At 39.4% G+C, this 12235-nt stretch overlaps 1 protein-coding gene and 1 pseudogene across 6 annotated transcripts in view; both read left to right on the top strand.

Moving 5' to 3' along the window:
* The window catches only part of Fhit (fragile histidine triad diadenosine triphosphatase), a 1459653-nt gene that overhangs the window by 731941 nt on the left and 715477 nt on the right, over positions 1 to 12235 (top strand). The gene's annotated exons all lie outside the window — the stretch shown is intronic.
* The window catches only part of LOC117705122 (small ribosomal subunit protein eS6 pseudogene), a 52324-nt pseudogene that overhangs the window by 39967 nt on the left and 122 nt on the right, over positions 1 to 12235 (top strand).

Below are 12235 nucleotides of genomic sequence, written 5' to 3'. Positions count from 1 at the left end.
CTTCGGGAAAATAAATTTGAAGTCTTAGCTGTTTAATACTGGAATAATTGTGTCAAAAATAAGGAGTTCAGAAAAAATTCTAAGTATAAAAATAATAAAATGTAATTTCTGGCAGACCATATTGATATGGTAGTTAGTGGGCTTTTTCTGCCAGTTCTATTCTGTTACTTGCCAAAACGAGATGGTTTGCTAAATATCAACTGAACACCTGATTTGTCTTTATAAATATCCACAAGTAAGACTCTATAGCGCCATGCTTGTAGCTGGAAGAGTACCATGAGTAAGGCTTCTTAGTGGTGTGCATCCCTAGCGTGCAATGGAGCTTTTCTTGGTTCTTAGTGTGGTTAACTGAGTGTGGGAGGAGTTGGGAACGCAGAAACGTGATGGCACCGTCTGGGTTTTTTGATTTCCTTATCTCAAGGCCGAAACAAGAAAGGAAAGTAGAGCAACAGGAGATTTTTTGGGGAAAAGTTAGAAGAAACTCCACCCTGTGGGTGAGCCTGCAAGGTAGGAGGAGACCAGTTCTGCTTCCCTGCCTGTTGTCTTAGTTTATCTCTTGGATGGAGACTGCAGTAACCATTATTGTGATTCTTCATCATTCCATATATTGTAGGCCAAGATGGTAAGGAACACTCAGCCCAGAAAGAATCATTCATTCATTCATTCATTCATTCTCATGCGCTCTCTGTGACTAACTAGCTCATGATCCACCACAGGCCCTGTCCTTAATGCCCAGGTAAACAAGCTCCGGTCTCACTAGATGCTCTTACCTAACTGTTGGTAGAGTATTGGTTTTTCCTGATGATTTGATTTAGCGTTTTAGAGTTTGCTGTTATTACACATTTTGGTTAAAAGTGACAGTGTTAGAGGGTCTTCTCGAAGGGTTAGTTTCTACCTTTGTTTAATGTGTGAGGGACACTGAGCCCCAGCTTATGTACTGCTCAGAATAATGAAAACCCCCAGCAGATAACTTAGTGTACAGCCTCCTGTTTCCTACCTGGGAAACTTGAAATGCAAGGTATTCCTCATGGTCTCTAGCCTTCTGTGACTATGGCCATCTTTTTTGGCTATAAAAATAGGCTCAGGCCTGCATGCCAAAATGGGGGAAAGAAATTAGGGTATCCCTAATGAAAATTGGGCATATTGCCTTGGAAATTCGCATATTGAATACTTCTTTTGCAATGATAGTTTAAAAGCCTGTTAATGCTAATTCAGATCTGTGCAGCATCTTTATCTAGAGCAGGCAGATGTTCTAGTGAGTGTCTTAGTGAGCAGCAGTATGGAGAAACAGGTGTGGGTGATTAGTGGGGTGGGTACAGGTTGCTCTAGTTAATATATGTGGGGTCAATGCTATACACAGTCCCTGCCAAAGGGGTGTAGGGTAGACTTTTGAAGACTCCAATGTCCTAATCTGAGTAAATGAGTTCTTCAAACTAAAGATAGTAGTAAAGGGGTTGAGCATATTCTCCAAGAAATTGGATGGTATTAGAAACCAGGGTTTTTGTTTGGTTTGGTTTTGGGGTTTTTTGTTTGTTTGTTTGTTTTGTTTGACATTTTTCTAATGAGATGTGTAAATTCCTACACTTTTGCAAGAGAATTTCCTACCTATCTTGGTGAGCTGCCACTCGAACTTGATTTTTCTAGGCAGTGCTGGTGCATTGGGTCAATGAGAGGTTTCACACGTCGAGGTAATTTTATGTTAGATCACTGCCCTTGTTTTTTTGAAGGGGAAAGAATTAATAGTATTTACATAAAGAAAAAAATTATTTTTCTACCATTTGTTATTTATTAGAAACTGTGAGAAAATATTTCTCTTTCTAAGTCCCCTCCCTGCTGCTCATGCTCACTCACAGAAGTTCCATCCTAGTATATGCTTGGCCCAGCATGGAAATCTTCTCTCAGTAGAACTGAAAATACAGAGGAAATACATCAAAACTGAAGTAGACTAGCAAAGGTGGAGAGAAGCTTTATGGCTGCCATTCAGACTACCTCAGCAAAGTATCTGCAGTTCCGAGTCCCGTATAGAAACTTTTTTTTTTTTTATAAATCTTGATTTTCCTTCTGAGAGAGTTAACTATTATTTAGCCCTTACAGTCAACATAATGAGGATCATAGATCCAGTTGCAGTGTTTCTAGAATTAGAGGCACAGCTTGTACCTTTTGCTGCCCTAACAAGCTATTCTTTGCTGGCTGTCCTAAGTAAGCCAATTAAGGGGTAAAATTAATATTGGAAAGCAGAAAGTCAAGATTTCTTTTCCAATATGGCCACAGAGTGGAAAAGCATCAAGATCTAGTTATTCCCCAGTTCTGTCAGTGTTGGTTCTAACTGGAGAGTAGGATTTAAGTGTAAGACAAGAGGTAAGGATGAGCAAGCTGTCCTGCTGGGTTATGGCTACCATACATAACAGTATCTCACCTCTCTACTGCAGGGTCTTCGGACTAGTTGTAAATCTTTTCATAGAGATGAAAACAGGAGATAAAAACCTGTTGGCTATATCGGGGATAAGGGCCTCAATTCCTATCCTTGACTAGAAGCCGCTATGGTTTTGTCTGGACCAATGCCGCAAGTGTAAGGGGGGTTGGATACTCTACTTTCTGCTCTAATTTTATTTACTACAATTGATTTTTTTTTTTTTTAATTTTTTGAGGTGGGTTTCTCTGGGTAGACCTGACTGTTCTAGAACTTGCTCCATAGACCATAACAGCCTTGAACTTAGAGCTGCCTGCCTCTGTCTTTAGAGTACTGAGATTAAAGGTGTGCACCACCACGTTTCAACTCATCCTAATAATGATAGCTATTAATCTTTGGACTCATTTACTGTCTTAATTTTACTCTCCTCTTATATACTCAGATTCTGAGTGTCCAGTTGGTTGTAAGTATATTCTCTTCTGTACTCACATGGTTTGCCTGCTTTCTAACTCCATCTATCTGGGTCTTCTGGATTGCCCATTCAAAGTGTGAAATTCAATGATAGTAGAGACCCTAAACCATTTTATACATCCTTTTCAATCTAACTTCTAATTAGTTTACAGTCTTACTTCTGGGGGAAAATACCATAGACATTAACAGGCTTGAAAGTCGTTGATGACTAACTTGATGGTTAACTGACCTTCATGGTCAGCCTCAGCCCCGCCTCATAGTCCTTTATAACAATAGAAAGGTAAGCAGCATATTTACTTCTCCTTTGACTTAAATAAATGTGCAGAAAAATGAAGATACTAGGGTTTTATTGGGACCCATTGAGAGACAACTACTTCCTCCTGATTAAAAGATGAAATCTGACTCCTACCTTGTGGCCCTGGGTGGAACCATGGCTTCAAAGTTTAGAACAGCACATATTATTGTCACCTCCCTTTAAGAGTTAATCCAGTTGGGTCTGTCAGTCACCTGTCCAGGAGACATCATTCTCCTCCTCCCAATCTAAGTCACTTGAAAATGGGAGGATCCTTTTAATGAGAAAATGTACTTACCTTTTCTAGAAACCTCTGCTGCATTCCAGCCTCCACATTTTCTGAGCCTCAAACTTGTCACATGCAGAACTGCAACCTCTTTCTGAGTTAGAACAGTTTTTTTTTCCTTACATTTTTTCTTTTTGTTTATTTTCTTTTTTCTTGTTTTTTAAATTTTATTTTTAATATTTATTTATTTATTTATTTATTTATTTATTTATTTTTATGCTGGCCCAGAGCTTAAGCATTCTTTCCCTGAAATTCTGGGCTTCCTTTTCTTGAAAACCCCAACCCCTTCTTCTGTAGCTGCCTCTAGACCTCCATACTAAACAAGTCTGCTTTCTTGGACCCTAAATCAAAAAGACTAGATGATTTTTCTCCTTCTGCTCCCCTTCTTTCCTCCCCACAGCTGTGTTACAGCTTTCCTACCCTGTTTTTTTTTTTTTTTTTTAAATACTAATAAAATTGCCCTGGAGCATCTGTATAAGTCTACTTTGAAATTCTTTTATTAACTAGACTAAGAACCCAGAAAATGAGCTTTGAATCAGGTTGTTACCTGCTACTCCACCTTCCCTGTGTTCCAATGAAATGAATAAAAAAAAAAAGGATGAAAAGTCAATTACTGCAACTACAATTTGGTTTTGTAGGAATTTCAGGTCTTAGTTTAAACTTAAAATTTAAAGAATCTCAGGGTTTTGGTTAAACTTAAAAATTAACTGCCCCAGGACATATCCTGGGAGGAGCACATTCAGTTAGTCCTCTGAGCTGGATTAACATTCAGAGGAAGAAGATAGAGGCTGATTAACATTCCTCAGACCTCAGGGAATGGACCCCTGTGGGTGGGGAAGGCCCAGAGCATGTAGACTCATTCCACAGGATGGACCAACCCTTGCCATTTACAGACAAGGGACGTCCTTGCCACCCCATTCCCCAAAGACCAATCAGTTTAACAGTCACACTGTTCTGCCAATCATATTGTGTCTAGTCACTGTTTCCCTAGTCCACCCCTTAAACTGAATAAAAATTGCTCTTAGCTTTAGCTCAGGGTTCCTCTTGCCTGCTTGCGAGGGAACCCCAGTGTACTGGTTATCAATAAACCTCTTGTTATTGCATCAAATTCGCTGTCCTTGAGTATTTCTGTGGGAGCATGTCCCCCAGTTTGGATCTTAGAGTCCAACAACTTTCCCACCCATTTATCGAATTCCTCCACCCCCAACATGCTATGCTTGGGGGTGTCTTACAATATATAGAAAATTATCTTACAAACCTAGATTTAGCTATAAGAAAATATAACAGTTCCTTTCCTAGAGAAGGAAATTTCCAGATCTGGCAGGGTTCTTGACCCTAGGTTAGGTGTAGGACAGGAATGATTTGTATATCTTTTCTTTAGAGTTCAGATTTAAGTTCCTGCTTGCCTGTAAAATTCTAATTTTCCAAGTAGGAAGCAAACAGAGACAGGAGAATGGTAGCTGAAGGGAGAGACACAATGTCTATCTTCAGAATTAAAATGTTCCCTGATGCCAATCAGGACTTTCAGCATGAAAGCCTGGGTACACCTCTCTAGCCTTGCTATCTTGATCAGTACTGACTGATTCTAGGGGCCTACCAGGGTTGGCAACATGGCTCAGTTGGTTAAGGTGCTTGCTGCTAAGCCTAATGACCCAAGATCAGTCAAGTTGCTTGGTATAAGTAGAGAGCCAAGTCTAGCAGATTGTCCATTGACCCAAGCTGTGGCCTGTGTGCAACTCTACCAATCTGTCAACTGATCAATGACTAAGTGTCAAAATACTTTTGTAGTTGTTTGAATACGTTTGGCTCCCATAGAAATATGTTCCAATGCTTGGCCCACAAGGAGTAACACTATTAGGAGTGGTGGCCTTGTTGGAAAAAGTGTGTCACCTGTTGGGGTGGGCTTTGAGGTCCAATGCTAAGGTTTCACTCAGAGCAGAAGAGAGAGAGAGAGAGAGAGAGAGACTCTTTTTTGCTGCTTTCAGATCAGGCTGAAGAAGTCTCAACTCTTTCTCTAGCACCATGCCTTCCTGCACACTGCCATGCTTCCCACCATGATGATAATGGAATAAACCTCTGAAACTGTAAGCCAGTCCCAATTAAATGATTGCCTTTGTAAAAGTTACCTTGGCCATGGTGTCTCTTCACAGCAATAGAAATGCTAAGATAACTTTTTACAAGGGTAAAACAATTTCAACAAACATAAGCCAGGCATATAGCAGTGCTATGATATCTGACTGCTATGAAAACATCAGGGGCACAGGGATTCAGTAAACATGTGGGATGGACCATGCATCTTAAATGCCTCTCAGCTTCATCACAGGAATTCAGCAGTTATCTGGCTGCTCTAGTTTCCTGATCACCTCAGAAAGGTTCATATGTCAGGCAAAGAAACTTTCTGCTTATATAACTAGTCTGCCTGGCAGGAAGGAAAACATGCATGGTCTTGAGATTCTTGTCCACTCCCTCCACATACCCCTAGAACAGTGAATCCCAAGAAATCATAATTTTTTAAGGAATCTCATGCTGGGAGAAAGAAAGGCTGAGGCTCTGGAGCAGACTATGGAGACGCTTATCTCCTGCAGAATGACTTAGAGCTTGTTAGGTCATACTCCTGGTGAGACTGACATTGCAGAAAGACTTGAGTTGAGATTGTGGTAACTGAAGGCCACACCATGATCTTAGTTACACTTAGTTCCACCTTACCTGCATGCTAGGGCACAAACGATGAACTTTTCTGCTTTTCACTATTAATTTGGGTCTTTTAATTGTCTTATTACTGGTGACTGAGCCTGGCTTATTATGGCTGTTAGGGCACATGTCTGATCCTAACTGGGGTAGCACTCAACTTTGTTGTTCAAGTATCTCTGGTCCTCTCGGCAAGTTTCCTGTTCTAGCCTCATCATCCTTAGAATATCATGCACAAGAGTCACAGAATGTTGGCTTCTCAGACAGTCTTGCAAACACTTGAAAAAAGGGATCCTTTAATACTTGGCATTTTTTAGCTGGTATTTAGGGTGTTCATCCAAAATCTATTTGCTTTGGCTGGCAAAATGGATTTTCTGGATAATGAACTTGAACTTTGTTACCTGCTTATGTCTTTGAGATAGCAGAAAATGAGGAGGCTGAATTAGGAGCAAAGACTGCTGTGCAAGCAGCTTGGCATTAAAGACTTCATCATCTCTGAGTTGTGAGCGATTTGGCCTCCAGCACTTACTACTTTGTACTGTAAAATTTGATGATGAAGTATTAGGAGTCGAAGATAGGCTCCTTCCTCTATGTTGGCAAGCCTCAGATTGCCAAGCACCACGGGAAGCCACAAGCATTGGGTAATTGAAAGGGAAGCTCAAGACAGATTATTTTCAGCCTGTGGAAGTACTCATAACTCTATCTATTAATTGCTACATGTAAGATCTGTGTTTTCTTCAGAGGATCTTAAGAGAAGGTGACATCAGCGGTGAGCCAGCCAGGTGCTTTCAAGTGGAACCTAACATAGTGTTCTCTCAAGTGTTGCTTTCATTAGTGGATCCCCTACTTAGAAAACTATTTTCCCAGCTAGTGTTTCTGACTCTCAGCAGTAATTAAACGTAAAAACAAAGAATGGTGGAATTGCAGGAGCCATCCAAAGTCAATTGCTGGTTCTCTACCTTAAGTAGCTCTGACACCTGTTTGCTATGTCCTCCCTGCTTATGCCTCCCTTAAGGGCAGTCTCAAACTTGTATTCTCACATGCTAGGACAGGCAGTGATGAGAGAGTATGGCTCACTGGCTTTGCCAGCCTGGCTAGTTTCTTTTTCTCTTTCTTTCTTACACTATCTGGGTGACCCTGGCCAAGCCACCAAATCTTTTTCAGGCCTTGTTAGGAAGGTTTAATAAGATGAAGCCAAAAGATATGAACTGAGGATTTGGCCTGGGCACTCCTTAGCAGGTATTACCTTGTATTTGTTCTACACATCATGCATGTGGCTATACAGGAGCCTGCTGGCTTGAGATTGGGTTATCTTTGGAAATCACGTGACTATGTAAAGCAATAACTGAACAACTTTGCAATATTGAAAATTTGTGATTGTACTTTATGCTGATTCTATTGGAGAAGGCAACAGGGCAATGGTTTTAATTAAAGCACATTTATATGAATTTTGTATAGAGACTTTATTATTATTATTATTATTATTATTATTATTATTTTACTTAAATGAATACAGGCAGGAACTGGGAATGTGGCTCAGTTGGTTGAGTCCTAGTATGTAAGAGGCCCTGGTTTGATTCCCAGTGCTATTTGAACTGAATGCCATGATACTGGTTTGTAAGCTCAACAGTGGGATGTAATGGCAAGAGGATCAGAAGGCCAAGGTCATAAATTTGTGGTTATCTTTTTGAGAGACCCTGGTTTCAAAAACAAAACAGAAAGAAAGATCAAAATTATCAGAAATTGGATTTAAATTTATAATTCAAGTAGAAATTTATATACTTCCAATTAATAGTGTTGATTTTTATCATTGCTAATTTTTTACTTTTTAAAGGGTGTTTTGTATTGCCGTATTGTTAATTTATCTTTTTAGGTTTTTCTAGAGGCTTAATTGTTTAACTCTTTTATTTGGAGAGAGAAAGAGAGAGAGGACAGAAAAATTTAAGAGGAAATTATGCAATGTCTACAAGTTACTTCCAAATACTATAGAACGAAGAAGAAGATAGGAATAGCTAAAGCAAGGCTGATCGTGAATTACACAGTTGGTTAGTTTTTCAGAGTAATGGGTACATCAAGATTGATTTTATGTATCTGTTTCTGTGTGTGCTTAAAATTCTTCATAATACAGTTTAAAACCAGACAAACTCAGCAAGTCTCAAAGTTCAGTCCTCACTGTTAGCTATAGACAATCTTTACTTTACAGCCATGACTAGCTAGCGGTGACCGATTGCATTGATAAATTCACCGGTGGCTAATAGAGTATGTGCTCTCTATGAGACAAGGATCCCAGTCGCAAGTTGACTCAAAATATGTGTGTGGATCCAAATTCATTGGTAAGAGCCTGCTCCCTCGAAGGCTAAAAAATGCACAATATTTCTTTTGAGATGCGGGAAGCATTTTGTGTTTTGTTTATAGCAAGCACATCTTAGAAGCAGGGGGGTGGGGGGGGAATATATGTGAAATTGTTGATTTACTATCATCTGAAATATTCCTTTAAATAATTAATGGAGGAGCCATCAGAGCTTGCCCCTTTCTAACCTATAGATTTTTAGTTGTCAGTGGAAGAAGAAATCCTCCACTGAGCTTTCTTTGCCTAACCTGTCAAGACCCTCTGGAGATACCTAAATTTGCTGATGGGTTCTAACCTGCCTGATAGATGTTCAGTGTTAGACAGCTATGGGGTCTTATCCAAGAGATTATGGCTGTCTACATGGTACAGTGTATGTTCTATGTCAGTGGAGCTCTGACTCCCTGTGACCCACTACCTTTTGATTGGATTAAGGTCTTTTGTGTGTGAAAAATAAATAGATTCCATCTGACTTGGCTTGATCTTTTCCATCTTTTAATTAAAAATAAAACTTCTTGCTGGAAATACCAGCTGTGATCCACCCATTTATGTATTCTCTCATGTTAAGTACTTTGCAAATATTTGCATACCTTCTACCACGCTTGAGAAATCGTGCCTTTTCCAGGTCCTATTAAGCCTTGACAGCATACATTAGTTTATAAAGACAGGTGTTGTGAGGAGCCTGTTTGATAATCAGTGCCCAGAAATGTCCTATCCTGTGCTGGATCATAATGATCAAGAAAACCTTAGACAAATAACCAGCCATATGAAGCTATTCTTTGGAATTAGTCTGTCTTGAACTATAGACATCTGGGTTTGCAAAGAATTTCAAGATCTTTGGTTCTGAGAATTTATGCATTTAAAATATTTATTTACCCATTTTTCTTTCCTAGCTGGCCTCACTCTTGGATTTTGTTTTTGTTTGTTTGTTTATTTTAGCAGCCATTGCCCACATCTTAAAACACTGGGCATGATGATCTTTTCTGAGGATAGTAGAGACACTGAGAATAAAATATATTTGCAAGTGCTTTTATGCAGTGCTGCTTTGTGCTGTAACTTTGATGTCAGTTAAGGGACAAAGTCATATTTTCTTTCTTCCTTGGAGAATCAATAATGTGGTCATACTTGTAGAGACAGGCATGTCTGAACCACGGGCAGGCAGTACATTATTTTCAAATCTCTTTTTTCCCAAAGGTCCCTCAAGTCTAGTCCTCTTTGACAGTTTCATTGTGAATGTTCTACAGCCTTGCTGTCCTGTGCTACCTTAGGAAAGTTCCATGGAAAAGAATATAATTAATACAGTGCCTTTTACTGGGTCCCATCTGTAACTCTCCAAACAATAGTTATATTGCTTTGTTCTTCAATAGTATACTCCTTCGCATGTGGCTTCAATTTGATATGCGGTGTGGTGAGATGCCCTCTGTGTCATTGGGAATTTTCAGTATCTGTTATGAATAGTTACTATACACCTTCAACATACTCTGTTGTTTCATATATTCTCTTCCTTTATCCATAATCCCCCAAAAGGCAGTGCTCCTTGTAAAAAGAAATTGCAACACAAAGAGGTGTGTGATATATTATAATATATAATTATATATTATCATAATGTAATACCTAGCTCATAAAAAGAGACAGTTTTAATATACATTTTCATTTCTGTGGTCATAGCAAGCACCACCACCACCATCACCACCACCATTATCATCATCATCATCATAATTATCATGACTAACACCACCATCATCTTCCTCCTTGGTCTTCCAATAATTTTGGCCAGACTAAGTCTGTTGTTCTCTTTCACAGGATACTTTCTTTGCTGCAGGAGCCACTAGTTTGAAGGTGATAGAGTCATATCAAAACCTAACCTGTCTTGAGCACACAAGACAGTCATTTGCTACACACTCTTATCCTTGAGTGCGTATTCTCTAGGAATATTCTCTAACATACTGGCCAAGACAGAACTTGGTCATTTAATTGGAAAGACCTTGGCAGTCTGACTTCCGGGGAGGTCACTTCCTGGTTCCTACTCTTAGTAAAGTAACTTTGTCTTATCTCTTCGTATGTATGTGGGCACCCTGAGACTTGCTTGTTGGAAAGATTGGATAGTGAAGCAAGCAGCCTGCCCAGTGCCAAGCAGATCGTGGGCTGTCAGTGTGCCTGTGCTGAAGCTTCTACTGTTGCTCTAAATGTCCTTATTGATTCCTTGTTAGTATTTTTGCTACTGTTAATATTTCTACCCTGAAGACCAGCTAACTGCCTATCACTCAACACAGCATCTCCATGCTTTGATAGCTCTCCATTGTCTGCTTTCTAGGGTGGGAAAGCAGAACCCAACCCCCACCAAAAGAATTCACCTTTCACTCAGCATAAATTCGGTAGGAGAGTGTTGCTCTCTAATCTTGTTAGGCCAGTTTAGGTTCTAGATTGATCATTAAATCAAATTGGGAATTTCCTGCCCTCCAAGATAAGAACTTACACACCCTCTACTTGATTCCTGAGGCATTCCATGCAAACGAACTACATGTTAGAGTGAAATAGCTCAGCCAGAAAATTAATCATATACAATTTCCAGTAGTTTAGGTCTACAAATGCAAACATTCATTTGAAATTTGTTAGCAATAAGTCCAATGGTCTGTATGGAGATCTATAGCAATGACTACATGCTATGACTAATTTGATGCTGGGCAGGATGGTTTGCATTCAGTATGCAGAGGATAGTATTATTCATGGTAAAGAGCACTTATTGGAAAGCTGATTATAATCAGAAATCCAGTGACAAACTTAAAACGAGGTTTTCCCCATACATACATCTTCAAAGAAAAGCAGTAGACAGTGAAGAAAACACTGAACCATTACCTTATTCTCTGATGAGCCTCCAGTTTGTACAGCTAGCCAATTTTATGTTTTTGTTGTATTTGAGAATAGGTATAAAAATATTGCTAAGATGATGAGTCAAAAGTAAAGCAAAACAAAAATTCTGACCAATGACAGTGCATTCAAAGAACCAAGAAAAAAAATTCTAACAAACAACAACAAACTCAAACAAACAATCAAAGAACAACCCTAAGCACTTTGTTGTGGCAGATGCTAGGTGGTCTGCTGTGTCAAGACTAAATTGACTATTTCCTTCTCAGCTACCAACAGTCAGAAACTCATTGAAGTGTCTGGTGATCACAAATTTCCTACTTTCTATGAGAAGCACATGGCTACAGAAATAGCTCCTGATGCTCTGGATGAATCGTAGGTTTATGTTGTCCTAATCAGTGGTAGGAATTACAAACAAGGGTTTTCCATGAGGCAGAGTGTTTTCACCCAAGGCAGGATGTGTCTGCTGCTGAGCAAGGGACATTCTTGTTTTAAAGCAAGGAGAACTGAAGGAAGAAAGCACATGTCTGTTTATGGATGCATTGTAGATGTCAATCTGAGTATTCTTGATTTTGTTACTGTAAACAAAGAAGAGAAAGATTCTTAGACTGACAGATACTACTGTGCTTTAGCTATTGGGGCCCAAAACAGCTAGCAGAGTCTGAAAACCCTTAAATCACTCTAAAGAAGATGATGTCTACCAAAACATTGGAAAGTACTTAAACTAAGAAGGTGAGAAGCCCAGGACCAAAGCACCCAAGATTCAGCATCTCCTTACTCCATGGGTCTTCCATCTCAAATGCTGATAAATGGCTTTGAACAAACAATTCACTAAGAAAAACCAGGAGGAGGCTGTAGAATATGCTAAACTTTGGT

The sequence above is a fragment of the Arvicanthis niloticus genome, chromosome 3, assembly GCF_011762505.2.
Source record: "Arvicanthis niloticus isolate mArvNil1 chromosome 3, mArvNil1.pat.X, whole genome shotgun sequence".
NCBI lineage: Eukaryota > Metazoa > Chordata > Mammalia > Rodentia > Muridae > Arvicanthis > Arvicanthis niloticus.
This window is presented reverse-complemented; position numbering and strand designations above follow the sequence as displayed.